Below are 12,846 nucleotides of genomic sequence, written 5' to 3' on the forward strand. Positions count from 1 at the left end.
CAAATGAACCACTGCTTTTAGATATTTCTCCCTGGTAAACAAAATATGAAGAAAAGGGGCTTTTGCCTTTGTGAAACTCTCCTTAGGATATAAGGCCAAACACTGATGATTCAATGATCCTCCAGTTTCTCCAATTTAGTCCTGAGAACATTCCTGATGGGGTAATTACAGGGAATTTTCTATGAGAACATTCACTACTCACCATTGTACACTCTAATTATCTTTCCAGGGAGCAGGGTTTTGCCCAGAGGTTCTTTCACCTAGACCCCCAGTCACTTGCCTCTAAAAGGAGAGCATTCATCTCTTCCGTCCAGCCCTAAACTGTATTGAATTGTTTTGCTAGAAGCTCTTGACAAGTCTAAAAACAATCGTATTTGTGGTGCAAATTTTTCCCTTGAAGGCAGAGAGAAGAGATTACAGAGCTTTCAAACTCCTTTCAGTGACCACCCCAAAAGCCACTGGTCTTGAAAAGTGATCAAAATCCAAACAGTTGTATAGTAAATCTATCACCCAGAACCACCAAACACTTGCTGAAATAAAGCAGAATCTCGAGGGAGAGGGAAAAATCTCACCCACCAAACTTAAAGGATAAAAAGATGTGGTGAGGAGGTGGACACAGCCAAGAGCCCTTAATCTTTGTAGACAAAACAACCGTAAAGCTCACGTCAAATATTTCCAGTTTTCTTACAAGGACTGGACACGGCCGAGCTGTTTCTGTCTTCTGGAAGTGTTTTTCCCCTTGCTTATCCTGACGTCTAAATGTAACCTCAAAGAGAGAATACAGTATCTCAAGTCGCAAATGTTGTTTTCTCTGTTGGATCCTGCTCTCTCTCCAGCTGAGAAGTTCATCATATCCTAATTTAGTAGCTATTCTTTTTCAAGTTGCAGTAAACATCATCACAGGCACAAACACACAGGCCAGGTAGGGAAATATCGCTGCCAAAAATATCACAAGCACCCCCACTGGCAAACTTCCTTTCTCTGACTTCCTTCGGAATTTCAGGCACGCATGAGCATTTGCCTAACGCAAGACAAAGCACACTGTGGTCTTTCAGGGACTCCGGTCCCTCTCGCTTTCCTGCTCCAAAGACTGTGTCTGTGGCTGGAGGCGGTGAGCCAGTGACCTGGACCAGCAACTGTTTCGGTGATGAGTGTCCATTAGGGGAGAGAAGAGGTCGTTTGTAAAGGAAATATGCCAGATTAAGTGCCTTGCTCGGCAAGATGTAATGGGTATCCAGTTCACACAGAGATCAATTGTTACAATAGCCTATTGGTGAACAGAACATTAACAGTTTTGGAAAGGAGGAGAAAATATGTCCTTTCTCCCTCTAGGTTCTTTGGCAGCAGGAGTCCTGACTTCTGTAGAGACTGGGGCACAGCCACATCCTGGGGGTCGCAAAGCCCCCAGCCTGGGCTGCAAGACACGGGATTTATACGCAATGTGCATGCATGCTAAGTTGCTTCAGACTTGTCTAACTCTTTGCAACCCTGTGGACTGTAGCCCACCAGGCTCCTCTGTCCATGGGATTCTCTAGGCAGGAATACTGGAGTGGGTTGCCATACCCTCCTCCAGGGGATCTTCCCGACCCAGGGATCAAACCTGTGTCTCCTGCATTGCAGGTGGATTCTTTACCACTGAGCCACCAGGGAAGCCCTTATAAGCAACACAAAGTACAAATTTTAAACCTTTTAGATTTTGTTATTCCACTCACCTAAAGCTCCTTTTTAAGAAGTAAAATATAACTTTTTAAAAGTTCTTTTCACGTGTATTTCAGGACACAAGTGTGGCCAATTACGTCTTCCTAGGTGGCTCAGTGGTAAAGAATCCACCTGCCAATACAGGAGACACAAGAGAAGCTGGTTTGATCCCTGGGTCAGGAGGATACCATGGAGAAGGAAATGGCAACCCACTCCAGTATTCTTGCCTGGGAAATCCCATAGCCAGAGGAGCCTGGAGAGCTACAGTCCATAGGGTCTCAAAGACATGACTGAGGGTACGCGTGCACGCACGCGCACACACACACACACACACACACATTTTAAAATCTGACTTCTGATCGTAACTGTAAATTACTGGAAGTTAGCAACTAACTCATCTACACAATCCCTAGTTTCCTGGCAGAATCACTTGCTGTACTTGGTTTTGAATTCATCTTTCATTTGCTCCTTTTTCCTTTCTTGCCCACTTTGTTCTGCTGCTGCTGCTGCTAAGTCACTTCAGTCGTGTCCGACTCTGTGTGACTCCATGGACTGCAGCCCACCAGGCTCCCCCGTCCCTGGGATTCTCCAGGCAAGAACACTGGAGTGGGTTGCCATTTCTTTCTCCAATGCATGAACGTGAAAAGTGAAAGTGAATTGCTCAGTCATATCCAACTCTTCGCGACCCCATGGACTGCAGCCTACCAGGTTCCTCCATCCATGGAATTTTCCAGGCAAGAGTACTGGAGTGGGGTGCCATTGCCCTCTCCAGCCCACTTTGTTCACTGCCATCCATTTCCTCTTCCTTCTATTCTGTAGTTCTCTCCTGCCTCTTTTCTATCTTGCTTCCTCTTTGTGCACATCAACCCATTTCTCCCCTTCTCCTTGCAATGTTTGTATCATAAGTGCCTGTTGGCTAGCATTAACTCAACCTTTCAGAATAGGTCTTGAAGTTCTGGCAGAACTAGTAGGTGCTCACTGAAGAAACTGATGAATGAATGAAACAGATTATTCTCTCAGCTAATCTGAGTCTGCTCCAGAGACTCAACACAGAAGAGTGAGGGGGAAAAGTAGTGGAAAAGTGAAAGAGAAACGGACTTTGTTGGGAGAGAAGACAGGCCACTTCCCCTCCATCCCATTCTTCTTGACTAATGGGAAGAAAAGGGACTGGCTTGTTGAAGTAATTAACAAATCATGGGCCAGCTGCAGGAAATGAACAAGCTCATAAGAAAAAATCCCCAAAAGAGTAATGACAGAAAAAAATAGTCATATGTCAAACAAAAGTTACCAGCTCTCCAGGAAAAACCCACTCATAAATCTACTTAATGAAACAGAAAGAGCCTCCCACCTGTACTACAAAGATCACACACGCTGCCTTCAGACAAAAGGCAGGGGAGGGAAATATCAACATGAAATGACACAGCTGAGCATAAAATCACTTCACACAGCCAAGAGGCCACCATCTTTCAGGTGTCTCCCATATATATCCAACTGTCAGAACAGATATCAAAACCGGTATCTCCCATGTACATTCAACTATCAGAACAGTGTCAAAGTATTCTATAATAAGCGACTTTCCTTGTGGTTCAGTGGTTAAGATTCCATTCTTCCTCTGCAACTAAGATCCTGCATGACAAATTCATTGCCAAAAAAAAAAAGGCAACAAACTATAATACTAATAGGAAGTGTGACTGGTTCACCAAGCCAGGCAAGTTGTGCGAGGAAGTATACCTACTTCCTTTTCCTTTAGCTATCACACTTTAACACAATGAATTTCATCGCATCATGGTGCCGTTATGTCCTTGGCAAATCCACATGTGGACAACACCACGGATATACTGAGGTATCAAGGGTTATTTTTACAGCAACAGTGATGCCGCTTCAGCACCACATTCCACATTAGTCATAAAGCTCAACAGAACACCAATCTACGCAGAGGTGTGGCAGGCAAAATTCAGTCTAGGAGGCTTGATTTTCCCTCCCTCTAACGGTTAGCGTCATTGTGGTTCAACTGGAAGTAAAACGATTCCTGTCATCCAAGAACCTCAAAAGAGGCCCAGGGAGGGCAGAATGAGGGCAGAAATGGAAAAAGGAAGAGGGTAGGAAAGAAAGATCATGTATCTCCATTTTTAAATGAAAACACAAATGGTAAAAAAAATAACATATAGTCCTGTTTTGAGATTCATTCATATTTTTTTTCTTGGTAACTAAAAATAAAAAATCAGTAACCATAGTAACCATATGGCATTTTTCCCTACTTTTTTTTTTTTTAACTATTTATTCTTCTGTCCTAACACTTTTGCACTCCATGCAATTTCTCAATTTTTTTTCTGTTTTTTTTTTCTTTAAATTTCTTAACTTAAATCATGTCAGTTTCACAGGTTTTCAGATGATGATATAACTTCCAAAAACAAATTTTCGTAGAAGGAATACACTTTTATCCACAGTATTCAGACCCTGAACTAGACTCTTTTACTGCTCTTCTGCTTCCTAAAGAGTTTAAAGCAAACCTTAAGAGAAAATTAAATATTCTCCAGAGTGAACCCACTCTTTTGTTGGTGGTTAACTCATACTTTCTAAACACCAGCTTGCCGAAGAAAAACAAAAAGTATTAATCCAAAACCCTCTGGCTTTATTGGAAATAATTCTATTTCAGGCCAGATTAAGCCCACTCACAGATTATATTTCTCTTCTTAAAATATCAGAGCACTTTATAAAGATGTATTAATTTAGCCTCAAAAATCATTTTTAAAGGTGAAAAATAATCTCGTTTGTTTACAGAAGGGCAAAACTTTAGTTTCTGTTTCTCCCTTTCCTCCCTTCTTTCTTTTTAAATAATCTTCCATGCGGTTTGATTTACTTATTGAGGCTCTGCAAGGTCTTTGTTGCTGCACGGCTTTCCTCTAGCTGTGTGAGCCAGGGCTGCTCTCTAGTTGAGATGAACAGGTTATGTCTCTTGTCGCGGAGCATGCACTCGAGGTGCTTGGGCTTCGGTAGTTGCAGCTCCTGGGCTCCGGGGCACAGGCTCAATAGCTGGGGTGCATGGACTCAGCTGCCCCATGGCATGTGGGATCCTCCCAGAGCGACCCCGTGTCGCCTGCACTGGCAGGTGGATTCTTGACCGCTGAGCCGCCAGGGAAGTCCTCCTCCTTTCTTCTTTCCTTCCTCCTTTTTTCTCTCCTCATCCTCCTGCCTCCCTCCCTCCCTTCTTCCCTTCCTTCCAGTGATAAAGCAAAACTGACAGGTAACTCCAAACAATGCAATGGGTTGGAAAGAAGGTGATAGAAGAGACTACTCTTACTAGGAAACAGCCATGCTGACCTATATCTTGTCTTCATGGAGAAAAGTGATCCAGAAGGTTCCCGGTGAAAACCACTCTGGCACGGCGGGAGTCCCAGAGACACTGAACTCGAAGACTGAAGCTCAGTCCCTTGCGTTTCCACGGGACTGTCTTTCTGTAACTATCTTGGTCTCAGCGTGCATTTGACAATTCAGGGCCTTCCTTGCCAAGGTGATTCAGATAGAGTCTGTATTTTCTTGCAACCTTCCAAGGATCCTCATGCCCCCCAGTTAAATGCAATGTATCCAGATGGGGAGGGAGGAAATCCTTCAGAAAATAGATCAGTTCTCCCCTTACACCGTTTTTTCTCTTTCCTCTACTTCCTGTCCTAAAATAATCCCATTCATTCTTTCGATATTTCAGTGTCGTTAAAATTAAATGCTCTAATAAGAGGAGAGAGGAGAGGACCTGTTTACCAGGGAGCAAGTTTCTGTTATGCAGGATGAAATTTTAGAGATCCAGTGAACAAGATTGTGCATATAGTTAACAAAAGTGCACAGCCATTTAACAATTTGTTAAGGGACTAGGTCTCATGTCATCTGTTCTCATCACAGTCAAAAAAAGAGAGAGAAAGTAATATGAAATGACTAAAACAAAGTTTCAAACAAACAAACAAAAAAATCCTCTAGCAAGAGTTAACAAGTTAAAAGTGCTTGGGAACCTTGAATAAAGGATCTAGGAGAAACAACAGAAAAAGAGGAAAGCAAGCACATCTCATAAATTGTTTCAACATCCATGCAGAGAGATTCTGAGCAGGCAGGAAACAAAAGGCCTCTATGAAGGATTTAAGAGATAAATTGTATCCCAATCTACAACTGCAGCATGACAAAGGGTTCTTTAAATATTTCTGATGGGAATGCAGTGAATTACAGCTGACAAGAGGGGGAAGGAGGATGGGAAAGGGCAGGAGTTCGGGTCAAAGAAGACGGTGAGTGTCCTGTCAGCCTGGAATACCTGCCTCGCCTCTTCAATGAGGCTTTTGCTCTTTATTTAAGATTTGGGAGTTACTTATCCTTTGCATGATTTGTTTTTCATCTCAATAGAAATCTAGTTCAAAGTTGCTTCTGTTTTGATTACCTTCACATACTAACCATTGTTTATTCATTCATTCATTCATTCATTCATTCATTCATTCATTTAGTTTTCTATTTTATTGGCCGTGCCACGTGGCACGTGGGATCTTAGTTCCCCAGCCAGGGATGGAACCCATGCCTCCTTTGGTGGATATGGTGTCTTAACCACTGTTCAGCCAGGGAAATCCCTTTGTGTGTGTGCATATTTTTAAAAGACATGAATTTATATGGGCTTCCCTGATAGCTCAGTTGGTAAAGCATCCTCCTGCAATGCAGGAGATACCGGTTCGATTCCTGGGTCAGGAAGATCCCCTGGAGAAGGAATAGGCTACCCACTCCAGTATTCTGGCCTGGAAAATCCCATGGACTGTACAGTCTGTGGGGTTGCAAAGAGTCGGACACAACTGAGCGACTTTCACTTTACACATAGTTCATCAAGAGACATTTCCATCTGCTGAAGTTTACAAAAACTCTCACCACTCATTGATCCAATCACTAGACAAACCTCGATCCCAAATTGAACACAGCTCCAGGCAGTGTGCTGTGAGCTGAATTATGTTGTAAACAGCATCCTTTATATGGAGACCAGGGCCAAGTAAAATCCACACTTTGTGACTCCTTTCAAACATCAGTGTTGTGCACCACTAACATTTCATGAGAACTAGCTCTGCCAGGGCAGCACTATCTCATTTCATCTTCACAAGCGCTCCTGGGAAAATGAGCACTGATCACTTCACACTACAGGAGAGAAAACTGAGGTCCTGAACTGCTAAGTAATTGACCTAAGGCCCCAAAGGAGGCTCCCCTGCTGTGTCTGGGAGCTGCCACCCTCCTCTTTGCAGAGATAGAGGAGAAAGGCTGGATCTCAGATCGTCATCTCCAATCCAACTTTTTTAAAAGGCACCAACAGTAGGATGTACGTGTAGGAAACCCACTGGACCCCAACACACACAGCATCCCCTCCCTGGTCCTGCTCCTGCAGTTAATCCAGAGGTCAGCAAACATTTCTGCAAAGAGCTAGCTAGGAACATTTGGGGTTGTTCAGGCCCTAAGAGATCCAACCAGTCCATCCTAAAGGAAATCAGTCCTGAATATTCATTGGAAGGACTGGTGCTGAAGCTGAAATTCCAATACTTTGGCCACCTGATGCAAAGAACTGACTCACTGGAAAAGACCCTGATGCTGGGAAAGATTGAAGGTGGGAGGACAAGGGGACGACAGAGGATGAGATGGTTGGATGGCATCACCAACTCTATGGACATGAGTTTGAGTAAGCTCTGGGAGTTGGTGATGGACAGGGAAGCCTGGCATGCTGCAGTCCATGGGGTCGCAAAGAGCCAGACATGACTGAATGACTGAACTGAACTGACTGAGGCCCCAAGATCTCTGCCGCAGCTATTCAACCCTGTCTTTGTGGCTCCAGGGCAGCCATAGATGATACAGAAACAAACAGACATAGTTGGATTCCAATATGTTTACTTTTTAAAGAGCCCATGAGCCTGAATTAATCCATATTCTTCTGCCAAGTTGTACTTTCCTACAGGGTTTCTTTCAACATCAAAATCCTTAGGCTTCTAAGCTGCCTGATATCAATGGCAAAAATGTATTAATAAATCTTTTTGTTTGCATGATGGTTTTCCAGGGGTAGACTCCATAGTTCTTATCATATTCTCAAAGGTTGTATGATTCAAAAAAGATTAAATCTGAGGTCCTCAGTTCTAATACTGAGGCGCCTACAGGGCCAGTTCTGTGGCTACAAACACCCTCAAAACCTGCTGTATTTTCACTGTTACTTTCCCTTTGATTAGAGTTGATATTACCTGGATCCCCAAACATTGTGTACCCTTTCAAGTGTCTGAACCTTCACAACTGCCTTTCAGTCAGACATGGACCTTTGATTTCATTAGATTCCATTCACGAATATCTATTTCACAAGCAGTTCCTCACAGCCAAACCGTGCATCCTGGGAAAAGAAAAACAGATCTTATGGCTGAGTTAGTTAGAAAAGTGAACATGCAGTTATCAATTCAAAGTAAAGGTGCTATCTGAACCCTGTGGAGGGGTGCCCACCCCAGATTTGGGGGCTTCAGATGATGTTTCCTAAAGGAAATGCTGGTTAACTGGGACCTAACGAATGCTTAGGAAGCTATCTCTGGAGCCAGAAGTTTCCTGAACAAAGGAAAAGAGGGTACATGGAAGAGAAGATGCATGCAAACGTTTGTAGACAAAGCACAGTTAAGTCTGTCAGAACAGCCTACAGGATGGGAAGGGAAAGATGAGACCAGAGACATGGGAAACTGGATCACAAAGGATGCTGAATTCCAATCAAGTGTTTGTATTTTCTTATAAGGACAATGAAAGGTCCCGTGTGGTCAACTGACTGGGAGCTTCATCATTACTGGGAGCTAGTTAGAAGTGGAATCAAGGTGCCAACCCAGAACCACTGAATCAACATCTGCGTTTCAACAGTGACCTGGGGGGTTTTGCACACAGAAGTTTGAGCTCTTCTTTATCCTGGGTGCACTCTCTTCCCTGTTTCACTCGACAAGCTCCTACTCACCCAAGTTTCCCAAATGGCCCTCAGGTGACAACTTGTTAGGACACTTGTTTTATAGTCAGATTCCTGATCATTCTCTGGACCTTCTCCTTCTGTAGGTCTGAGTTGGAATCAAGGAAGCTTTTTTCCCAGCAAGTGTGCCAGGATGATTCTTACTTTAGGAAAGATTGGGACCACACACGTCCTGACACCCAACTCAACAAAATGAATTACCTTCAGGTTCCCATGACATTTTCTTCTCACTTGGATCACAGCATTAACAGGTCACTCTACAATTGTTTGTTATGTCTTTCTTTTCCTTGGTAGACTCTGAGCTCTTCCCTTCTGATTTGCTTTTGCGTTGCCAGTTCCTGGCACAATGCCTTCAACTCAATCTCTGCCCAAGGGTGTCCACTAATAACAATGACCCCACAGGACTCATCCTCTGGGCAGACCAAAGGTCAAATGTGGCATTAAAATGAAGGTAGTTTCAGTTTCAAAATCTATCAGTAAGATCTTGTTCTGAGTATTCAGATCAAGGTCAGGAGAATGTTCCTGTGACCAGTTGAAACTGAAACTCTTCTTCACCCTAAAACTGGACATCTGGTCTCCTCCTAACAGCTGATGATCAGAGCAACCCCATCTACCTTCCTTCAGACCTCCCACCTTCCCTGTAGCCATCACACCCTGCAAATGCCTTCATTTCACAGGCCTTGCAAGTTTTCTAACAACTGCATTTGACCATTTGAACTTCTGTGACAGCAATGCCTCTAACCAACCACAAGTTGCATGAAGAAGTTATTTCCTTTTATCTGATCTAGATATCCTCCTTAACCACTTGGCTTCATTTAAGGAATAGTTTTATTTATTTTATTTATTATTTTGTGATTTTTTAAACTTTATTTTACTTTACAATATTGTATTGGTTTTGCCATACATCAACATGAATCCGCCATGGGTGTACATGAGTTCCCAATCCTGAGCCCCCCTCCCACCTCCCTCCCCATACCATCTCTCTGGGTCATCCCAGTGCACCAGCCCCAAGCATCCTGTATCCTGCATCGAACCTAGACTGGCAATTCGTTTCTTATATGATATTATGCATGTTTCAATGTCATTCTCCCAAATCATCCCACCCTCTCCCTCTCCCACAGAGTCCAAAGGAATAACTTTTAAAGAAGAAATTAATTCAACTGTTTTGTTGTGGTGAGGGTGGGAGAGGCCAGGGGATAGAAATGTTTTTAAAATCTCAGAATCCTTTATTTATGTATATATTTATTTATATACATATATTTGAAAGTCACTCAGTTGTGTCCAACTCTTTGTGACCCAGTGGACTATACAGTCCATGCAGTCCATGGAATTCTCCAGGCCAGAATACTGGAGTGGGTTGCCATGCCTTCCTCCAGGAGATCTTCCCAACCCAGGGATCAAACCCAGGTCTCCCACATTGCAGGCAGATTCTTTACCAGCTGAGCCACAAGGAAAGCCCGACATATTATTTCTATACCCCATATATACAATTTTTTTCTGGGGTGTAGAAATAATATGTGTCCATTTTGCAACTTTGGAAAATAAAGAAAAATGTAAAGACTATCAATCTTACTGCCTAGAATGTGATGGTTATAGTATTTATTAATTGGATTTTGTTTCAAATAGTCACATTAACATTTTTCATACTTAAATCATATTGTCATCTAAGCCTCCTGTAGCTACAATCAAATGCAGGTCCATGCAATTTGTTTGACACCTGAAATATTACTGCCTCCTAGGCAGAAAAGTGATGTGAGGAACACATGGAGCCAAGACAACCTGAGGCTCCAACGGAAGGGACGCGATGGGGACCAAGCTTCCGTAAGGAATTCTGATTTTAGCAATGAAATTGCTAGGAGGATTCGTCACTCCAACTCTCTGGGATTAAGAAAGAAGTAGAAATACCGGTAGGACAGAATGAAAAAGCCGACTCATTCCCAAATGTGTTTGTCTTTAACAGTATAAATACTTCTTTGGAGCCTTTTTCAACCACGTTCTTCATTAACCAGTTCCAACTCCCAATTTCTCAAGTTTCTGAAACACATTGAATTAGGTAAGTGATAGCGTACTGACTGTTTAGTCTCATATGGAAGAAAGCTCATGAGGTGATGAATTACTTTAATTAGTCCATGGGAGAGCTAGTTTTTGACTAGCAAGCTGAAATCCCTTCTCTTACAGGATCCTAGGGAAAAACCAAAGAAGGACTTTCTCGAGATTGGGTTTTTTATGGACTTCTCTCTTTTTCTTAAGTAATTATGACTTTACTGTTTTGTTTTTTTTTTTCCTAAAGGCATTCACTCATTTAAAAACATTTGCAGGATGAACAATACAAAGATTAAAATATAAAGTCATCTAACACCCAACATCTAGGATCTGCTCTCCTCTCTGAGTTCATATTAAATATTCTGCATCGTGGTTCACTCCATCAAGTCAGGGGTGTAGCCTGTGTTCATGGCAGTTCCTGCAAGACTTGGCTCAGCCCCACAGTTTAGCGATGAGCCCTGGACAGTGGAAAAGCTTGACATATCCCTTGCTCACTACTACATTCTGGAAAGGTAAAATAGGGCACTTCTGCTACCTTTGCCTTATCTTTTCCTGAACTTAGCCCATCAGGCCCTTTCTCTCCAAATTGGAGAAGCTTGATGAGCATTTTTAGAGGCTAAAAGAAACAACACCAGAAACTTCTGTTCCCCTGCTTGACATCAAACCCCATATTGTAAGTAATAACATGAGGCTACACTTTTTCCCTTGTTTGGCTATTGACAGTTGTTTTTCTTTGTGTGTGTGTGTGCTGCTTTTTATTAGTGTGTATCCATTCCTTAAAGACATAGGTAAGAGACAGATTGTACACTTTAAAGTCACTACTCTATCTTTTCCAAGACCAAGTTTTAAGTTGCCACTGGACTGGTGGTAGTACTCTGTAATTCCAAACAGGGAATTTTCTTTCTTTGATTCTTGTCATCAAGAGTCATGATCTTCCAGTGGGCATGGAGATAGTCATGAAGAAATGGAGTGCAAACTCCAGGTAAGGTCTTTCAGAATAGGGAGAAGTTTAGGCAGTTGCATCTGTCATGGGAACTGGCAGTCTTACTCCATACTGAGCCTAATCATATTTAATTGTTGACTGTACTAAATAAGCACTTTAATCATCCATAGTAATAATGCCTAGCTTGATTTCCTGTTGCTATACTAAAGTCTCTCTAAAGATAAGACAATAAAATATCTCTTGTTATCTGGAACAATTATTAGATATTGAAAGTTCTAGGAAGGATTAAGTCTTCAAATAAGATTAAAATATCCAATATTCATCTATCCCAAGTATGGAATAAAGGGAATAAACTTATGATTCCAGAGACTTTACTGAGAGCATCCAAAAGCATCATTACCAGACACTGGTGCTAGGCGGTCTTTATGATGCCCTCCAAAGTGGATCAGTCTAGGTGCTTCTCTGAAATCAGCTCCAATATTGATTAATTCTATAAACAAACATTTACGTAACAGCTACCATTATGTAACAGACTCTGTGTTAGGCACTGGAAATGCAAAGATGGAAAAGGCATGATCTCTTTTCTTAGAAGATCATAGTCTATTGGGGGAGGAAGCAGATATATAGCTAATTTCTAGTCAGTGAAATACTATATTATAATAGTGGCATGAAGTAGGAACAAAGAAAAATATAGACATGCAAACCCTCATCTTAAAACATATCCAGGGAAGATGTTCTTTGAACTGGTCTTAATGTGCCAGGCTGAGAAGGAGGTGAACAATTACTTTTTAAAAAAATGTTTATTTATTTATTTGACTGTGCCAGGTCTTAGTGGCAGCATGCAGGACCTTTAGCTGTGGCATGCAAACTCTAAGTTGTTGCGTGCAGGACCTAGGTCCCTGTGCAGGTGTGTGCTCAGTCACACTCAACCCCACAGACTTTGCAACCATGGGCTTGCAACAACCCCATGGACTGTAGCCCATAAAGCTATGTCCATGAGATTTTCCTTTTCCAAGCAAGAATAATGAAGTGGCCAGGGATCAAACCCAGGACCCTTACATTTAGAACTTGGAGTCTTAGCCACTGGACCACTAAGGAAGTCCCTAGAGGTAAGCATTTAAGGCAGAGGACTCAGCATGTTTGAAGGCATGTAGGTATCAAACGGCTGACTCAGTCCAGG

Source organism: Capricornis sumatraensis, chromosome 18 (genome assembly GCF_032405125.1).
Source record: "Capricornis sumatraensis isolate serow.1 chromosome 18, serow.2, whole genome shotgun sequence".
Classification (NCBI taxonomy): Eukaryota; Metazoa; Chordata; class Mammalia; order Artiodactyla; family Bovidae; genus Capricornis; species Capricornis sumatraensis.